The sequence below is a fragment of the Rhinolophus sinicus genome, linkage group LG06 (genome assembly GCF_036562045.2).
Source record: "Rhinolophus sinicus isolate RSC01 linkage group LG06, ASM3656204v1, whole genome shotgun sequence".
Lineage (NCBI taxonomy): Eukaryota > Metazoa > Chordata > Mammalia > Chiroptera > Rhinolophidae > Rhinolophus > Rhinolophus sinicus.
In genome coordinates, this window is record NC_133756.1 from 84,340,292 (window position 1) to 84,358,504 (window position 18,213).

Below are 18,213 nucleotides of genomic sequence, written 5' to 3' on the forward strand. Positions count from 1 at the left end.
TTTCCTTTTTTTTCTAAACTGGCAGCTTAGAATTATAACTGACCAGCGCATAGCCTGCATATCTGTCTATCTGTCTATTGATCAGTCAAGGGGCTAGTGTCTTACAGCAGAACTTGACTTTTGGATAACATTTGGTATTGATTCAGAGCTAAATTGGTTAGATCTTTGAAGGACTTGGTTGTGCTTTCAAGTGTTTTCTGAGTGATAAATCATCATCATAATTATAGCACTTGGTATCAACTTAGTAATTATAAGGCCTCTGTCACCCAAAGATATTGTTTGCCAGCCAGTAAATATCTGATATAGATGGGAAACTTGAACTCCAAACTACCACAATTTGTTACATCAATTAGTATTAACCGAAGGAAGCGAACCCCTATGGCAGAGCCCAAAGAAGGGGAGCAAAGGACCAAGAAGGAATACTGGTGTTCTAGAAAAACCATAGCTCTAACCCTAACAACATGGTTAAGTCTACAGGCATAACTACTGTTAATAAAGAAGGTGTATCTCAATGACAAACTTCTCTGTCATACACACGTTGCCAGACATAGCAGTATATAGGCAGTAGAGGGATGTGTGCAAGATACTAGTCAACAATGATATGACCAAAACAATATTAACTACTAGCTAAAATATAAAATAGCAACTAAAATAATGTATCAGAAAACCTAAACTGTGCTGTTTCCCTGGGGCACGAGGAAGGAGGGGGAAGAAGCAGAGTTAATGTGGGGAGGGTGTTGGGGGGGGGAAGATGTAACCCCAGGGTAGCTCACAAAGCTGGCTATGCCTCCATTCCCTGAGGAAACGTGAGAGGAGCTTTTATTAGGTTGGTGCAAAAGCAATTGCGGTTTTTGCAATTATTTTTAACCTTTTAGACTGCAGTTACTTTTGCACCAACCTAATAATACAACATTGTCCTTCCCAGAAGCTCCCAGCCAGATCTGGGGTGGGATCCAGGAAAAGCTCCCTCCACCAGACATTGTGATTCATACCCAGGGGTGAGAACCACTGCGCTAGAGTATACCTGTCATGAGAGAAGAACAATGTCTTGCTCATCATTAGATCTGCAGTAGTCAGCTTAGTGCCTTGCTCATAGTAGGTACACATAATGTTCATTTTAATGGCTCACCAAATAGCAGACTGACAAATAGAATGAATGAATAAGCATTTACTAAGTATCCACCAGGAGCAGGCTCTCTCCTAGGAGACTCATCTATAGACTCTCTTATCATTCAGTGAGGGAGATGTGATTTCTTTTTCAAACCTGGGATACCTAAGACTCAGGAAAGCTAAGTAATCTGTCCAAATCCATATACTAGACTGGAAGAAGAAGTCTAACCTGTGGTCAGGTGAGAAAGGGAGGGGAGATGGCAGGGAAGAGTATAGGTATGGCAATCTGGTGGAGTGGGGTTTGAGTACTTGTCCTGAAATTCTGTTTGCCACGCAACACACTGATTTTACCTATATGTTTACTTGGGGAAGTTGGCAGGGGGATGGGTAGCAGAGATTCTGGGCATTCCCACTCCCACCCCGTTCTATCCCATTTCCCAGCAAGTCACTGGACTGGAGGAAAGAGTTTAACAGTTCCCATTTGATCCTTCTAATATCTCAGGAAGACAGAGAAGATATACCAGGGTTCTCTGAACTTCCCTCATTTCTCTGTTTCTGGCAGCTAATGCCTGAAATGCATATTAATGAAGAAAAAGTTTTGGTTCCCATAATTAAATACGAAAGATTTAAAATACAAATGTGATCCTATATTGAAACTCATTCACACAGAAGTCAATCTACCAATAAGGGTCAATGACTGACAGCAGGCACCTTCTTATTTTGAAAAGGAAGAGGAGGAAAGAGAACATTTGACATTTGCCATTGAGGTGGAATAAAGGAGTTTTCTTCATCTTACCAGATTTGCCTAGGATGAGCCTTATTTACATTTGACTGGGAAGGGCCTTACAGAAGCTGTGCTCAGGTATTGTTGTCATGGGCAGCTGTGAATACAAGCAGCTTTCCCTCAGATGATTTATGGAAGGGTTTTGTTGTTTGCTTTTAAAATGTGGAATAAAAACTCCATTCCCTGAGGCTTCATTAACGGAGGTACCACCATCCCCAAAGCTGCCTATAGAATCCACAACATGCTGAAATCACTCAAACCAGAATCTGGGCCTTGAAATCAAAAGGCTCAGCTCTGCTCCTAGCAGGTTAGCATCCTTGAACAAGTCCCTTATTTTTTTCAGTGCCCGGATTAGGACTACATAGAACAAGTACACCTGTGCCGATGGAATATTTATCAAATGTCAGACAGTGTGTGAGTACTTTTCCCACATTACCTCCATTAATCCTCACAGCACCACCACAAAGTACGCACTCATATTTTTTCAATTTTAGAAATCAGTCTTAGTGAGCTAGCTTAATGTGGGTTGCCCAAAGGAGCACAGCTAGTAATTAGAAGATTGGGAATTTGGACTAAGACCTGTCTGACATTAGAGTTCACTGTCTTAGACACATTATGTTATGATACTACTTCATGAAGAAGTTATGATGCTAAAAAGAAACAATCTGAGTGTACAAGCTTTGGACAATTACATATACATGTTCACATATATTGTGATGTACAGAGATATAGTGAGACATATGCCAGGGGTGCCAAAAAAAAGGTATACAAGTGGTGGACACTTTGGTCAACATTGTTCAAGCAGTAGTTTGCTGTAATCAGAAGTGTCTGGACACTGATGGTAACCACTTTGAGCCCCTCTTGTAATTGTAGAAGTCAAACGTGACTTGTATTCATCTTTTGTTATCGGTATATATTGAGTATTATAATTTTAATAGTTTTTTCCTATCTTAAAATGTGTATACATTATTTTTTGGCACTCTCTGTATATACTTTTCTGTGTGTGTGTGTGTGTGTGTGTGTGTAAATAAATAAATATATATATATATATATATATATATATATAGAGAGAGAGAGAGAGAGAGAGAGAGAGATCCATTTAACACTGTCCCATGCAGCCCAGATTAGTTATATTATTTAGTTCTAAAGTAGGTATATAAATCCATTTCTTGACACTAGTGGTTTTAAAAATGTGGCTTCCAGTTCAGCAGCAGCATCTGGGAGCTTGTTAGAAATGTAAATTCCAGGGCCCCACCAGAGGCTACCTACCGAAGCAGAAACTCTGGGGGTGGGACACAGTGACCTGCGCTGTAACAAGCCCTCCAGGTTATTCAGATTCATGGTAAAGATTTCAAGCCAGTGAGTTCTATGAGCTAACATGGCAGAGTGTACATTCTCAGCCAGACTATAAATGCACCAGACTGCAATGCTCTCATCCACGGAGCTTTCCACTGTTCAATGAGAAACCTATGGCTTGTCGACTTGCCATTTATTTTGTGTTCTGGTTTTGACCCTTAATGACAAACAAAAAATTTTTCATATAATAGTAGTAAATTTACCTTAGGGAAAGAATGAGTCTTATGCTATATATTGAGATAAAAATTTCACAGAGGATCAAGGCATATACCAAGACATGGTCCAAGAAACAGAATTACGGATGTGTAGATATTTTTTATATCACGTAGGGCGTGGCAAGCATCACTACATCCTGGGACAATTGACCAACATTTCTAGAAAGAGTAGCAGAAAGAAATTTGTTGAAGGCATGTCATGATATGAGAGGATTTGAAGAGAACCAAAGAACTATTGCAGAGAACCATCTCCATAAGAATGATGCTAAAGAGAGTGCATGCATGTGTATGCACATGTGTGTGTACAACCATATTATTTACCATGTATTTGGCAATATAACATGGAGTTCAGAAATAAAAATACTTACGTCCAATTTTCTAACTGGTTCCACCACTTACTAATGGTTACCTTGGGTAAACTACTTAATATTTTCAATCCACAGTTTCCTTATCAAGGAAACTGGATAAGAATAACATCTCCCTATTACAGAGAGTATTAAATTTGATACATCTCTTAGCAGAAACCCTGGTGTGTATGTAGTAAGTGTTCAATAAATTTTAATTATTATCATTATTATTAGACATAGTAGTACTATTAATATTGTCTTCTTAAACTAGGAAGGCTTCTTGGAAAAGATGATGTTTTCGTTGAGTTCCCAAGGAGAGAAGGGTGGGACCTATTGAATCCAGTACCAGGCCCCCCCAGAAAGTTTCTTCCTGTGTTTGTTCATGGCTGATTATTGTCTTCTTTGTGAGAGGACATCATGCATTTCTATCATCTTTTCTCCTAATCTGTGGATTGATGAGCATGGTGTCTTTTCCCCAGTCCTTCACAGAATCTTTAATTGACTTAATTGAGTCTGCATTTCTTTCTCCCTTTTAAAAGTTTCCTCTTTTCCATCTGATTTTGTTTTGCCTCCACTCTTTCATCTCCATGTTTGGTTGCTTCCAATCATTTGGTAAGTAAGGTCAAATTGTCTCCCGGGGTTTTTTTTGGCAGTCCTTGGGGTACTTTTGGCAGCATCGAGGTGAGTCTGCTTCAGTAGGAAGCTATCCTTTAAAAGGGTTTTATGGAGAGAGGAAAAAATGGCGGCGTGAGGTGAGCCTCTGTAAAGCTCCCCTGGAATTTACAACGAATCGAACAACAAAAACTCCACAAAGGACTCCCTGCACAGCACACAGGCAACACGAAGAGGCCCACTACCGACTGAAATCACCTACAGGTGGGAGATTCGCGCGAGTGGAGGGAGGAGGGAAGGAAGAAGTGCGCGGAGACGGAGCCGCGCGGGCGCAAGACTCAGATCCAGCTCAGTGCGCCGAGCTCGCTGCTTCCCGGAACTACCGCAGCTGCGGGAGAGGGAAGAACTCGGACTGCTAGGGCTCCGCCAGGGCTCCACAGGGCTGAGGGGACAGCATATAACACGGCTGAACCCAACGCTCACGGCAGAGACCTCGGAGAAAAGACTGAGGGAAAAAGGCTGAAAACGGTGGTTTAAGCCCGCACTGCCGAGCAGAGAACGGAGCCTTAGGCACTGAGACTAGCCGCCCCCTCCCTCCCCTTCCAGAGCTCGCCCCGCCCCCACCTGCCCGGTGCTAAAAGCGAAACAGTAGCAGTGTCAGATCAAAACAACAGAAAATTTGCTGTTTTGAGAACTGTGGACTGCAAACACAATTTCACAGCCCAACTAGTTCCAGCAAAGGGGAGAGAGCTGTGGAAGCAGGACCGGCTGTGATGGTGGTTGCTGCCATTGCTCTGGGCCACCTCTCACAACTCACCCCGCCTCTGACCCCACCTATCTGGGCGGATCCCTGCAGGAGTAAACAGAACTGCTGAAACCTACGGGCTCTGAATCAGGAGCTGGAAGAGCTTTGGAACATCAAAAGCTCTCCGCATACCCACCGGGACACTGCGCCCTGTGACCTAGACGAACTATTAACAGAGGAGAAGCCCGTCTCCCAGGGAATCCCCCCATTGTGTGAGAAGCAGGAATAGTGCAGAGAAAACATAGCACTACTGTGTGGGAGAAGAAAATAAGTTGCAGTTGGAGAAATAATAAAACATTCTACCAACAAGTACTGGCAAACAAAAGAAAGACCGCTTTCTATCAACCTGTTGCAGAAGTCACTCCTGTAGATGTCTAGGAAGAGAAATAGTAAACCAGTAATCGCCATGAATAACCAAGGCAACAAGATAGCTCAGAAAGAAAGTGAAAAATCTCCAGAGAAGGCACTTAAAGATACAGAAATATGTGACTTAAATGACAGAGAATTCAAGATTGCAGTTCTGAAAAACTCAACGAGATACAAGAAAACACAGATAGGCAGTTAAAGGAACTCAGAAACTCAATCAAAGAACAGCATGAGCATTTTACGAAAGAGATTGAAATCTTAAAAAAGAACCAAATAGAATTTCTGGAGATTAAGAACTCAATAGAAGAAATTAAGAATGAAATAACCAGCTTAGGTAGTAGAGTTGACCAGATGGAGGAAAGAATCAGTGACATCGAAGATAGAAACCTGGAAATGACACAGAGAGAAGAAGAAAGAGACTTGAGACTTAAAAGAAATGAAAGAACTCTACAAGAACTTTCTGACTCCATCAGAAAGAGCAATATAAGAATAATGGGCATACCAGAAGGAGAAGAAAGAGAGAACGGAACAGAGAATATATTCAAACAAATTGTCGATGAGAACTTCCCAAATTTGTGGACAGAACTGGACCCTCGAATCCAAGAAGCAAATAGAACACCTAGTTACCTCAATCCCAACAGGCCTTCTCCAAGGCACATTGTATTGAAGCTGTCTAAAATCAACGACAAAGAAAGAATCCTCAAGGCAGCCAGGGAAAAGAAGACGGTAACTTACAAAGGAAAGCCCATTAGATTATCATCAGATTTTTCAGCAGAAACTCTACAAGCCAGGAGGGAGTAGAACCAAATATTCAAACTATTGAAAGAGAGAAATCATGAGCCAAGAATAATATATCCAGCAAAGATATCCTTTAGATATGAAGGAGGAATAAAGACCTTTCCAGACATACAGAAGCTGAGGGAATTTTCTAATACACGACCTGCACTACAAGAAATACTAAAGGAGGCTATTCGACCACCATCAACAGGGACAATTTGTGGCAACCAAAACTCAAAAAGGGGGGAGAGTAAAGGCCTGAACCGGAATATGGGAATGGAGAAAGTAAGCGTGCTGAAGAAAATGGAATACTCTAAATATCAAACTTTCTTTTACATAAACTTAAGGGTAACCACTCAAAAAAATCCAGAACTGAAATATATACTGAAATAAAAGAAGAAACAGAGGGAAACATCATAGAATACCACCACACAGAAATAATAGACAACAACAAAAGGCAAAGGAACAATGGAGACACAGCCTTACCAGAAAACTAAAGATAGAATGACAGGAAATCCTCACATATCAATAATCACCCTAAATGTAAATGGACTGAACTCACCAATAAAAAGGCACAGAGTAGCAGATTGGATCAAAAAACTAAACCCAACCATATGCTGTCTCCAAGAGACACATCTCAGCTACAAGGACAAGCATAGACTCAAAGTGAAAGGGTGGAAATTGACACTCCAAGCAAATGGTACCCAGAGAAAATCAGGTGTAGCCATAATGATATCAGATGAAACAGACTTCAAGGTGAAAAAGATAACAAGAGACAAAGATGGACATTTCATAATGGTGAAGGGACTGTACAACAAGAAGACATAACAGTCATCAATATTTATGCCCCCAATCAGGGAGCACAAATACACCAAGCAACTACTAACAGAACTAAAGGGAGAAATTGACCAAAACACAATTATACTAGGGGACTTAAATACATCATTGACAGCTATGGATAGATCATCCAAACAGAAAATAAATAACGAAATAGTAGCCCTAAATGACACATTAGATGAAATGGACATAATTGACATTTATAGAGCACTTCATCCTAAAACATCAGACTATACATTCTTTTCTAGTGTACATGGAACATTCTCAAGGATAGACCATATATTGGGACATAAAATCAGTCTCAACAAATTTAAGAAGATTGAAATCATACCATGCATATTCTCTGATCACAAGGCTTTGAAATTGGATATCAACTGTAAAAAGAAAGCGGGAAAAACACAAATACATGGAGATTAAACAACATACTTTTAAAGAAGGACTGGGTCAAAGAAGAAATTAGAGGAGAGATCAAAAGATACATAGAAACAAATGACAATGAAAATACATCCTACCAAAATTTTTGGGATGCAGCGAAAGCAGTTTTAAGAGGGAAATTTATCTCATTACAGGCCTATCTCAAGAAACAAGAAAACTCCCAAATAAATAACCTCATGTTACACCTTAAAGAACTAGAAAAAGAAGAACAAGTAAAACCCAAGGTCAGCAGAAGAAAGGAAATAATAAAAATTAAAGCGGAAATAAATGAAATAGAGAACAAAAAGACAATAGAAAAAATTAATGTGACAAAGAGCTGGTTCTTTGAAAAGATTAACAAAATTGACAAACCCTTGGCTAGACTTACTAAGATAAAAAAAGAGAAGACACTGATTAACAAAATCAGAAACGTAAAAGGGGAAGTTATCACGGACACCACAGAAATACAAAGGATCATCCAAGAATACTATGAAGGACTATATGCCACAAAATTCAACAACCTAGAAGAAATGGACAAGTTCTTAGAAACATATAGCCTTCCAAGGCTGAACCATGAAGAACTGGAAAATCTAAACAGACCGATCACCAGTAACGAAATTGAATCAGTCATCCAAAACCTTCCCAAAAGCAAAAGTCCGGGACCAGATGGCTTCACTAGTGAATTCTACCAAACCTTCAAAGAGGATCTAATACCAATTCTGCACAAACTCTTCCAAAAATTGAAGAAGAGACAGTACTCCCTAACTCATTTTATGAGGCCAACATTACCCTGATACCAAAACCTGGTAAGGACAGCACAAAAAAGAAAACTACAGACCAATATCTCTAATGAATACCGATGCAAAAATCCTAAATAAAATTCTAGCAAATCGAATACAACAATGCATTAAAAAGATTATTCATCACGACCAAGTGGGGTTCATCCCGGGGCACAAGGATGGTTCAACATCCAAATCCATCAATGTGATACATCACATAAACAAAATAAAGGACAAAAATCATATGATTATATCAATTGATGCAGAAAAAGCATTTGACAAGATACAACATCCATTTATGATTAAAACACTTAATAAAATGGGTATAGAAGGAAAATACCTTAACATAATAAAGGCCATATATGACAAGCCCTCTGCTAATCTCATAATTAATGGAGAAAAACTGAAGCCCTTTGCTCTACGTTCAGGAACACGACAGGGATGTCCCCTATCACCTCTGCTTTTCAACATAGTGTTGAATTGGATAGCCACGTGCAAAAGAATGAAACTGGACTGCTATTTGTCACCGTGTACCAAAGTTAATTCAAAATGGATCAAAGACTTAAGCATAAGACCTGACACAATAAACTGCATAGAAGAAAACATAGGTACTAAACTTATGGACCTTGGGTTCAAAGAGCATTTTATGAACTTGACTCCAAAGGCAATGGAAGTAAAAGCTAAAATAAACGAATGGGACTATATGAAACTTAAAAGCTTCTGCACAGCAAAAGAAACCATTGACAAAATAAAGAGGCCACCAACTGAATGGGAGAAGATTTTTGCTAACAGTGCCTCCGATAAGGGGCTAGTATCCAGAATATACAAGGAACTCATGCAACTCAACAACAAAAAAACAAACAACCCAATTGAAAAATGGGCAGAGGACTTGAAGAGACATTTCTCCAAAGAGGACATACAAATGGCAAATAGACATATGAAAAAATGCTCAACATCACTAATCATCAGAGAAATGCAAATCAAAACCACAATGAGATATCACCTCACCCCAGTCAGAATGGCTATCATCAACAAGACAAATAGTAACAAATGTTGGAGAGGTTGTGGAGAAAAAGGAACCCTCATACACTGTTGGTGGGAATGCAGACTGGTGCAGCCATTATGGAAGGCAGTGTGGAGGTTCATCAAAAAATTACGAATAGAATTGCCATATGACCCAGCAATCCCTCTCCTGGGTATCTACCCAAAAAATCTGAAAACATTTAGAGATAAAGACACGTGTGATCCAATGTTCATTGCAGCTTTGTTTACAGTGGCCAAGACATGGAAACAACCAAAATGTCCTTCGATAGATGAATGGATAAAGAAGTTGTGGTACATATACACAATGGAATACTATTCGGCAGTGAGAAAAGATGATATAGGAACATTTGTGACAGCATGGATGGATCTTGAGAGAGTAATGCTGAGCGAAACAAGTCAGACAGAAAAAGCAGAGAACCATGTGATTTCACTGATATGTGGTATATAAACCAAAAACAACAAAAGAACAAGACAAACAAATGAGAAACAGAAACTCATAGACACGGACAATAGTTTAGTGGTTGCCAGAGGGTAAGGGGGGTGGGGGGGGGAGGTGAGGGTAAGGGGGATCGAATATATGGTGATGGAAGAACTGACTCTGGGTGATGAACATACAATGGGATTTATAGATGATGTAATACAGAATTGTACACCTGAAATCTATGTAATTTTACTAACAATTGTCACCCCAATAAATTTAATTTAAAAAAAAAAAAGGGTTTTATTTTCCTGAAGGAAAAGCTACTAGGTTGGATTCTACTCACAGCCCTTTGCTACTTGCTTATCACCCCTTCCACGAGCTGCTGTGGTTCACCTCCCTGGCACCACGCTAAGCCTTCTTATATTACAGCACAAACCCTAGCAAGTGGTATTGTATACTGCAGGTGTTTAATGGAATGCTTGTGGTGTGCAGTGCTTAATGAATTCTAGGTCATGTAGAAGTTTCCATTTTAATAGAAAAGAAAGAAGTAGTAGAAAGATTAGCCCCTAAAACTGCAAAAGGATTTGGACAGGAGATGGTGCAGAGAAGATAGGATAAAGAAGCAAGAGGAAAGAGGCAGAAGGCCTTTCCCACTATTTTTTTCTGACGTCACGGATGATGACCTAAAGAGAGGAATATCATCTGAGAAGGCAATGCTGGAGTCAGAAAACCCTGCTGGAGCTGATCTTGCTGAAGGCCTCAAGAACAGCGTATAGGCTGGGACTTATCTGGCAGCTCCCCATGCTCAATCCCCCAGGGAAAAAGTGTTGCAACAGGGCACACCTCCCAGTCTGGGGAGGGAAGGCAATAGCTCTTCAGTCTTCTGCCAGTGGTGTCTGCGCAGCTGGCATCCCCTCCCACCATGCTGTGTATTTACCCAACTTCAAAGGCCAGGGCAGTCATCAAAGGGAGGAAAAGGAAAGAGACAAAATTAAGTTCCCCTCTCCCTACCTCAGCCCCTCTTCTCTATTAGAAAGCATCCGTTGCCAAAATGTTAACTAGAATCGCACACTGTCATCATCAGATATGTGTTTGCAGCAGTAGCCAGAAGGAGCTTTTCAATCTGAGGCTGAGATGTGACTCCCCCAGGCAGGTCGGGGATAAACCACAGAGCCTGTTCCATAGAGTGACTCCAGGCCCAAATCACTGTTAGTTTCCACAGAAAGAAGGCAAGGTGTTTTGGTTTTTGTGTTTTAAACTAAGTCATGATCTAAGCATGTGTTAGATCCTGGAACCTGATTAGAATGGAACCTGTAGAGCAGACAGAAGGAAAGAAATCTACACATGTATATGCTTAAGCTGGTTACATTTCATGTCAGGTTGGGTTATCCTGACTTAACACAAGAATGATTGCCAATCAAGGAAAAAGAAAGGCACTGAGAAAATATGGCTTGGTGTAAAGAGCACAGGCTTTTGAAGTCAGATAGATTTGTGCAAGTTACTTAACCTTTCTGAGCTGCAATTTTCTCACCCATATAATAATAATAATACCCAGTTGTCACAAGAATTAAATGAGATGTCTTATATATAGAGTAACTGGCTCACAGTGAACATTCAATAAATATTAGTGTCTGTATTGGTTTCTTGAGACTGCTGTATCTAGTTGCCATAAACTTGGTGGCTTAGAGCAAAATAAATTAATTTTCTTGCAGTTCTGGAGCCCAAAAGTCCAAAATCAGTATCACTGGGCCGAAATCAAGGTGTGGGCAGGGCTGCACTCCCTGCAGGTGGTCCATGGGAGAATCTGTCCTCGCCTCTTCCAGCCTCTTGTCCCTGCTGGTATTTCTGGTTTGCGGCAGCATCACTCCGGTCTTCCAGACAGCATCTTTAAATCTCTCTGCTCTGTCTTCACAGCACCTCCTCTGTGTGTATATCAAATCTCGCTCTGCTTTCCTCTTATAAAGACAATTGTGATTGCACTTAGGGCCCACCAGGATAATCTCCCCATCTCAACATCCTTACCTTAATTACATCTGCAACCACCACTTTTCCATATAAGGCGAAGGCCCTTGTGAAGGCACGTTCACAAGTTCCAGGGATTGGGACCTAGATATTTTTGGGGCCATTAATCAGCCTGTTTGAATGTTCTTCAGGTTTTTGAATGACAGGAAGTAAGTGAGAAAAGGGCAGGAAGGGACAGGGTATCTTTTATATTAAGTGAAACTATATGCAAACTTAGCACCCAATTCTGATTCTTTTTCCTCAAGTTAGCAACTCAGAATAGCAAGGCGTTAATGTTAGTAGGTATGTAAATTTGGATGCATAAGTGTAATAAGTGTTTTGTAAAATTTGGTTGTATTTATTGTTGATTATGTTATATAAGATCTTATAGTTCTTTTTGTGTAACGAATATAAACTGGATCTCAAAGTAACTATATCTATAAAATGAAGAATCATTTAATAGGATTTTAATATATTTGCCTAACTCTTTCCTTCTCCATATTAGGTGCTTCTCATATACTGCCTTGAGCTGTTACTTAACTTTTCACAGATCTTGCCTCTTTAACTCAATTATAAATTCTTTGAGATAAGAGATCATGTCTTGTTCAGTTTTGTATCTTTTTTAGTGCCGAACATAGTATATTGGTCAATAAGTATTTGCTTGACTGATTAATTTTGAAATACCCAGGAAAGCAATTGTGAAGGAAGATGAAGGCAGATCTATTCAACATTTGAGCTCGTGGAGAGAGATATTAGGAAAAAATATCTTAAACCTTGAGGGAAATATTGATGCTTCTTTCCCTTATTCCATACTTCTCAGCTCTGATTAAAATTTGTATACCTTTGTCAAAATGCCTTTCAAATTAACCAAAAAAAAAAACAGCAATAAAGCATTTGAATACAAATTCTATCTGTATTATTCCTTTTATCCAGTGAAGTAGTTTGACAATCTGGATCCCTTCGGCAAAAATTCAAATAATGTCCCCTTAACCTTTTTTAGGATCAAAATAAGCCAATTTCAAATTTTTCTGCCAGAAAGGGCCTTTATATGATACGCTTATCAGTGGAGAAAGAAAAGAGAGAGCTTCTTAAAAAGAATATATTATGCATGTAAGGCAAACCAGCACATATCCTGGCACGTAGTTAGCGTTCTCCCTTTTGCTTTTTTAATGTAATAAACAAATTTAATAGCCAACAGAATGAACAACTATCCTTCAGAAAATGATAATTCCTTCAAGAGTAGAAGGTTTAACTACAATGCAGTGTCTGTAAAAATGATGTATTTTATGGGGGGTTAGAGACCTAAGAAGATATCTTGTAAGTACTCTGAAATAAAAAGAAGACTTAGTAGTGAGCAGAGAGCTACGGTAATAGTTTCCCTAATGTGACTTATAGGTTGTTCTTCTAATGTCCTTTCAGTGATTCTGAGTTTTGCAGCTTTGCGGGAATTCTGGGGAATAAGAGTGCTAAGCTATCCTTAAGGTTGAGTCTTTCCAGAAAGAGTGTGCGTGTGTGTGCATGTGCATGTACGTGTGTGTGTGTGTGTGTGTGTGTGTGTGTATGTTTATTTGCAATGCCTTTCAGAGTAGAGGAGCAATCTTTTGAAACTGATGAGAATATGGAATTGGCCATTGTAACCTGATTCAGCAAACCAGTTCCATCTGGGTGATTTTTAGCCTGCCACTGAGAAACAGAAATGGGCAGGTTGGAGTCTCCCCAGACCCCAGATAATTGAGTTGAGCTAGTGTTGTGTATTCAATGTTTGTGCATTAGCTGCAGCCCTCTTGCCCTCTGCAAAACAGATCTCTTTTCTCAATTATTCAAAATAAATAAATCAATAATATAGTTTAAAAAGGAAGAAGGAAAAACACTAGAAATAACCTCCCCTATGTTTCCATATGGAAAGCATGGTCTAAATCTCAGTGATTTTAAAGATAATTTTAGTGAGGGAAGAGAGCCCATATGTATGGCTCGGCAAATTAATTTTGAACATTTGAAGATAAAAAGGCTGAGTTCCTAGGAACTGGCTTTAAAAGTCACAATCCATAGCAAGCCAAGGTATTCACTGACTAGGGGCCTCTCTGTTTATTCCAAATACCCCTTTATCATCGCTTTTGAAAGAATACGTCTCTCCGTAAAGCATTGCCGGTGGGGAAAAGAATCAGATAACCAAGAAGTGATGCTACCATGATGGCACACCTGTCGGTCCTCGATCCGATTTCTTCTGCATCAAAAGACTATTTTACTAGTGCATTCGATGGAGAAGGGGGAATGGAAGGAGGAAGGCTTTTTATTTTTTACGTTTCATCTTCATAACAAAACACGTATTGAGTAAAAGCCCCTGGATGAGCCACAATGCAAACCCAGAGGGTGGAAGAGATCATTTTGAAAGTTATAAATCAGAAATTCTATTTGCAGTACATGCTGAATGTATGTAATTTACCAACATAACATTGTTATCCTGAATACAAGTGTGATGGATGCCTTGTAAATTTGAGAAGAAGGGACAGAGTAATTTAAACATCACGTGATGATGTTCCTAGGTCCTGTGGAATTTTACCCTCCTTGGGAGATCCTTTAGGAGCAGAAACATAGACACATTGGCATTGCCTGGAGAGGGAGGGCTGCATAGATGACCAGGGTGCCCCTCCCTTAGACTTGTTTCACGCGCAGACAGGAATGGAATCAGATGAAGTAAGCTGGTAGCATTTGATATTAAGATAACCTTGCTTTACAAAATGTCTGTTTAGGAGACCAATATTCTAGAGACCTTACCAACTTGGAATTCCTAACCTTTCTTAAGTTTCAATTGACTTCATGAGATTTTCTCCTCCTTTTCATTAGGAAGCAAACCGCACTCCTCAAGTTGGCTGTATGAACTGAGAAGCCAGGTAATTGACTCTGGTGGGAGGACATGAGTGGATGGCATAACAGAATAAGATCCATCCGAAGTCCCATGGAGTAGCTCTCCAAGAAGAGTAGTAGGCTCTAGGGTCCTGATCCTTGATTTCTCTTCTTCATCTTAGTGTGATAGGCAACAGCTGTACACTTTCCCCACTGGCAATGCTATTTTTGGGCCAAAGCTGACACAGATAAGAAGAACACTTTAGATGAAAGATAAATAACAATTATTAGAAATCATAAGGGCTTTTTTTTTGTAATTGAAGTCACGAACTGTACTAATTGCCTCTAAAACTATATGCTATTTACCACATTTTATTAACTAGTGTAGGAGAGTATGCCTGTTCTGTGTATTGGCATCTTGTAGATATATTGAGATTTTTGCATAAATGTGTTATTCATCTCAGACCCAGCCACATAAATAAAATATATGGAGAGCTATTAGTACAGTAACGAAAGTCTTAGAGAAATAGCTTAGCAAGTGGCAATGCTGTCAACAAACATGAAAGACTGAAATTAAGCCTTGCTTTTCTTCAAAACACAATCTTTAAACAAACTGAACTTAGTTTTTTACAGTCTAGGGACAGGTAAAAGGAGATATTCAAAGTACCACGTGGGGTTCCTGCTAGCTGATAGAAGAATATCCTTGGAGAGCTGAAATAGCTTAAAAAAAAAAATCTAAATCTGCAAAAGAGCAGGATGATTATTCCTCTTCTGGAACCCTTTGACAAACCCCTACATTTTCAAAGAGTTACATGGGATTTAGCCAGGCATTGACATTGATGTGAGTCACATTGCTAAACTATATGCAGTCCTTTGGAAATGTAGGGTTTGGTATTTGCTATAAGACAATGGTTTGATTTAAGTCGACAGAGTTTGAAGAATAAATAAACATGGGCACTTTGGTGCAAAATCTCTAAGTAGTCCACTAGTCATGCAGGGATAACCAGAAAGAAGAAGAAACAAAAGTAGAATATCCAATTTAAAACGCAGTTGAGGGATCTGAGTGTAGGTGAAAATCATGAGGACAAACATGAAACCTTGGACAGGGCCACCATAAGACCCTGAGGATGGGCTTTTGAGACCATTCTCCTAAAAACTTTTCCTGTTTGGGACTGCAAGATAGAGTATCAAGACAGTTTCTATTCAGAACTTGTCCTGTTTACAACCCATATTACAAAAAGTTATGTTACCGTTGTCATCTTTTAACAGCATAAGTGATACAATCTTATATTCATAATATGGCTAGTTTATATTTGCAGCTTTATGAAAATCTATAGATATCAATGTCTGCTTTTAATGGATGTTGCTGAAATCCTGCTGCCTGGGAAGTTGTGCTATAGTACTATGGAATTATCACAATCCTAGATCTGACAATTATGATATCATATCGGAAAATATGACTTTTAAAGTGTGGGAAAAACTTTTGCAGCATCATGACCAATCATATTTTAGTTTGGAAGTAAAATCTAAGGTCTAGATGTGATAATTAGTTCAGTTACCTCAGTTGCAACAATCCCTCTATGCCACCCAAGGCTGTCTGTCAGTGTCAATGAAATTGAATGTCAAATTGAAAAACTCTAAAGCTATTTCCTCCATATTAGAAAATCACTAGCAAATCACATCTTCCTGCCCTACTGGCAAGATAAGCAAAATTAGCACATATCTCCTTCCTTGTTTTATCAAACTTTAATCAAACTATTTATACCAAGTGTGAGGCTGGTCACATACTGATCCTCAGAATTTTATCTCTAATGTCACCTCTTCATAGTGTGTCATGTATTTGTTTGATTTCTTTGTAGTAACTGACATGGTTAATCACCACCTCTTCCTTGTTTAGCTCTCTTTTTGTCATTTCCCTATCTCCATGTCCCTCCTTCTCAAGCTCCATCCACTCCTTAAATAATTGGTGCTACTCCTGGCTTATTTTTAAAAAGTCCTTTCATATACACTTTCTAGGTGATCACCTCTCCATTCTGTGCCTCTGCCCAATTCTATGGCTTCAACTTCTACCTACATGCTCTTGACTCCCCACTTAGTCACTTTTCTGAGTTCTAAACCAGCATTTCATAGACAAATATCCCACTGCTCATCCCCCAAATAAGCAACAAATAATCAAATGAACCTGTTCCATACCCCAATGCCTGTCTTGGGTAAATGGTATTGACATCTACTCAAATGCTGAAAGTCAAATCTAGAATTCATTTTAAGACTTTTTTTTTTCCACCATGATGTCACTGGAATAATCTTCCTAGAATGTAAATCTGACCATGAAATACTACTAGTTCAGTGGGTTCCTATTACCTATAATCAACAATTAAAGCTTCTTAGCATGTCAACCGAGACATTCTCTGGCTCCTGTATATTTTTCCCAGCTTCTTTTTCTCTTGACTTGCTATCTGGCAAACTGTGATCCAGCCATACTATTTGTCATTTCCCCAAAATACACCAGGTCCTCCTAAGTTTTTGGGCCTTACAAATGATCTTCCCTCTCTATCCCTGTCTACCCCATGGAGTCTTGTTCAACTGCCAGCTCATAAACATTCTCCTGTGTGAATTTTTCCCTCATACATAGACATTCACACCTGCCCCTTAGGTATAGTTGGGTGCCTTCTTTTTCTGTTCACATAGAAATGTGCACAGACTTAAAAAGAACCTTTACCACATATACTAATTGTGGTATATGTCTGTCTCCCCTACTACACTCTGAGTTCCTTGACAGTCGATAGTTTCTTATTTATCTTTGTATTCCCAGAATTCAACAGTGACTGTTCCATTGGGGTGTTCTATAATATTATTTTCTTTTACAGAATATATATTTGGATCAGCCATGTATACCTGGATATATTCTGGATAGATATCTGATTGGAACAAACTATGACTTGGGTTCCTATGGCAAATTTCCCTTACACGGGCATTGGGGCTGCTTCTTGACCCAGTTTATGTGTAGTTTCTGCAACCTACGTCAGTATTTCCTTGTCGCTCAAACTGATTTTTAACTCTTGATATTCAAGAATTTACTATCAACTTTATGAGTCTTGAAGAACAAACCTGTAGGTAAAGTGTTTCATTATTCATTTAGGAATATGGATTTAGCTGGCTTTATATTTCATAAAGATTCATAGACTGTTGCCCCCAAAGATGAGTTGCTTAGTCTTAATCTAAGTATGACCAAGAGTCTATCCAGTCCAATATTCTAACATACTACTAACTTACTTTACTTTATGGAAGACTTTCTATAAAAAGCTGACATTTATTATAATTTTAATACCCCTTTTGACAATGAAAGCTGAGGCTTAGGGATTATTTTAGTCAGTTCAGGATGCTATAACAAAATACCATAGACCGGATGGTTTAAATAACAGACATTTATGTTCTCACAGTTCTGAAGGCTGGAAATCTGAGATCAGGGTGCCAGCATGGTTGGGTTCTGGTGAGAACCCT